Source organism: Vicugna pacos, chromosome 8 (genome assembly GCF_048564905.1).
Source record: "Vicugna pacos chromosome 8, VicPac4, whole genome shotgun sequence".
NCBI classification, from domain to species: domain Eukaryota; kingdom Metazoa; phylum Chordata; class Mammalia; order Artiodactyla; family Camelidae; genus Vicugna; species Vicugna pacos.
The window spans coordinates 12,386,034-12,389,463 of record NC_132994.1 but is presented as its reverse complement, the minus strand read 5'-3'; the positions used below and the strand labels follow the sequence as shown (position 1 = coordinate 12,389,463).

General features: G+C 53.6%; 1 pseudogene; it reads left to right on the top strand.

Moving 5' to 3' along the window:
- On the top strand, positions 1-1,546 carry LOC102532967 (protein FAM222B-like; annotated as a pseudogene).
- Positions 1,547-3,430: the final 1,884 nt, after the last annotated feature.

Here is a 3,430-nt window from a genome sequence, read left to right as displayed (position 1 = left end):
TGTCTACCAGGGCCAGGTGACCTGTCCTTTCAGCTTCTTTCTCATTCACGGATGAACACTGGACTTCAGAAATTGTGACGGTTCCCCAGCGGAAATAGGCTTATTGTACTGTGAGTGGCCTCCACACATTAGCCCAGCGCTACAGCCCCTCCCCACTCAGGCTGCCACCAAGGCAGGCCTGTTCTCCATTGTCAAGGTGCCAGCCAAAAGCATGCTCGAGGAGTTTGACGGCACTCGAGCCCGGTCTCTCCCTGAGGCCATCATGAACCCCCCAGCATCCTGTGCTACTGTGGCACCCAGCATTTTCCCTCAACCCCAGGCCCAGGCTCCGGCCCACCAGCAGGCTCTGCAGCAGGCCCAGACCCTGGCCTACGCCCCTCCCCAGAGGCTGTGGCACCCTCAGGGTATCCCGCCACCCCAGGCGCCGTCCCACCCTCAGAGCTTCCAGCAGCCTCAGGGCCTGGGCCACCCTCAGCCCATGCCCAAACCCAGGGCTTGGTCCACCCTCAGGCCCTGTCTCACAGGGTCTCCAGCATCCCCCCACCCCCTTGCTGTATGGAGACTGGAAGATGCCAGACTCAGATGCCCCCTTGAATGTGACCAGATCTACTTCAACCATCGCCCTTTCAATGGTGGCCACCCTGCAGCAGAGCCAGCCCCTGGACCTGAGCTGCATCGTGCACCAGATCAACCAGGTTTGCCAGACGAGGGCAGGGACCAGCACTGCCTCCGTGTGTGAGGGCCAGCTGGCCGACCCCAGCCCCAGTAGTCACAGTCTGCTTATCAATGCAAACACTCAGGTGTCGACCCACAGCGTCCCCACACCAGTGCCTTATGCGTGGTCAGTCCCATGGAGCACACCCACACAGCCGCGTTGCCCACTGCAGGCCCTGTCAACCTGCCCATGGGCATCTCTCGAGCCCCTACTGGCTACCCTAAAAACCTCAAGCCAGGTGTCTAGAACCAGCAACAGCTGGTCCACCTACAACAGATGTGCGGTGAGGCCAGTGGGACGCCGGCCCCTGGCCTAACAGGCAAGCACGCAGCAGGACGGGAGTTGGCATGGCCTGACTTTGTGGGCAAGGCCCCTGACTACCCGCAGGAACTCTGCCTGGCACATCCTTCCATCTGAAGCCACCCTGGAGAAGCCAACCCCATCCCCACTGTCAACGGCCTGGCAGCCCCACTGGCCTACCCTAGTGGTCACTGCTTCCAACCCCTGTGGAACAACGTTCTGGCCACTCCCAAGAGCAACAGCTCGGGGTCTCACGACCTCGCCATGCCGTTCCACGGTGGGCAGCCTGCGGGCGCACCCCTCGACTGTGCGGCGGCTGCTGGGGCCCACTACTGGGCAGGGGCCTGGGGCGGCCCAGTGGCGAGCCAGAACAGCTTGATGCGAACGGAGGATTACCTAAGTGGGGATGCTCAGCAGGCCTGCTTCCGAGAGCAGAGCCTGGCCATGCTGAGCAAGGCCCACCGAGCCCCCAGCAGCCGAGCCCCTGACCCCACAGATAGTCGGAGTCTTCACATTCAGCACGGGGTATAGAGAGGTAGCCCCGGTGCCCTCCCCGAGCTCCACGTCATACATCACCCTTCTAGGTTTAGTCTCACTTTTGCGTAATTAGATTGTTTCAAAGTTTCACTGCTTCAATGTGATCATTCTTAGATGTTGAAGGAAGGGAATTTGGTGGGATCTAATTGAGGACAGAGGGGGACCCTCTGTGCCCTCATCCTCCTCTCTACCAGCTCCAGCAACTTGCAGGTTTATGTTGGAACCTAATCCCAACCCCAGACTTTTGTCTCTGATGCCTGCATATCAGTCGAGTCCCCCGACCCCGGCCGTTTTCCACCAGCCTCTCTTGTTTCCTGGCTGTTCCCCTTAGGACTGAGGTGTGGGCTACGGGAAGGGCCCTAGGTGAGGTAGCTGTAAGTGCCCACTAGGCCTCTCCCTGTCTGTCTGTCTGTCTGTCTCCCTTTCTTTTGGGGACTAAGAAGCCAGACTTCCCAAGTGCTCTGGAAGCTAATTTCTTATTTACCCAAAGACCTCAAGTCAAAACTGTCCTTCCTAGTCTGCAACTCCTCCCAGCCCCTCTACTTTCCTCAAGGCTTTATTTTACATCTGCATGGATCCCAGAGCCACTGCACCTGTCCTCGCCACCCTTGAAGCACAATTGTCCTGGCCATAGCCTTGAGACAGGAGAGGGAAAAAAGCCTGTCTTGGCATTGATGTCTTGGTTCCTGACTCCCCTCCCAGCCCTAGAGAAATGCTGTGACCATCCAGCATGCCGGAGATCTTCCCCACTGTTGTCTTACCTGCTGCCCTCCTCCCCCTACCCCCCTCCAAAAAAGCAAAACCAAACAACCAAAAAATCTTACTTGAGGAATTAGGTCGTAGATAAGGGATGATCACACTGGAGTTTGGAATTTAAAACAGTGGAAAAAAAATCTTAAATGCACTTGGTTCTCCGTATACTGGCTAAGAATATTGTTCTACAGTGTTGAAAACGTCCTGTTTCTGTATGAATGTAGTGTGGGTTTGAGTAGTGTTGTGTGTGAGTGGCGCTCCGCAGAGGCAGTCACCTTCTAGTCACCTTTCACAGCCCCTCAGTTTAATGAAAAAAGAAAGCAAGAAAGCAAGAAAGCAAGAAAGAAAGCACAAAGTCTTAAGCTCTTTGAATTTTCCCCTTACCCAATGAGCATGGTTCTAACAGCTGGAGATGGGCCTCTATGGGAAACAGCCCCTCCAGCTCCTCTCCTGTTCTTGACCCTCATCCACTGTGTGCTCAATCTGTCTCATTCCCCGGGGACAGTTAGTTGGCTAGAAATTTAAAACTTTTCTGTAATGTTAAACTTAGATTATGTTTTGTTGTAATGTTTTGCACCCTTCTGTTCAAGATGCAAAGTTGGACTCTTTTTTGTTCTAACCACATGTGCCTTACCCTTTCCTCTTGTCTCTGAGGAATGTGAGCTGATGTTCTTAAGATTCAGGGATTTGTTTACTGTACTGTCCAGAAATTCTCTAGTGATCTGAAGCAATGTGACTGAAGACTAGTTTTTAAATTACGTGTTGGCAAGATGCCTTATATTTAAAAAGAGAAAAAAAGAGAAGAAAAGGAAAAAAAAAAGCCTTATTGTGTTATGCCAAATGACAACAACATGAAGTCCCAATTTATTGTTCCCAACTGTTTTCCTGCCATCTGTGAACACTGGTACCTCCCTGTCCCTGAGCCCCCAGGAGCACCTGCGGCTTCTGGTGTGATGCCTTCTCCCAGTGTGTTGGCCACCATCTCACCCCGGGCCCCTTCCCTGTTCTGGCTTCTCTGAATTAAACTGAAAGAACTCCACTGTCTCCCCTTCTCCCTTGGCTTTGTCTCTAAACCAGATATTTTTTCTGTAATTTTTTCCAATGCCTCTCCCCAAAAAGTGAGCT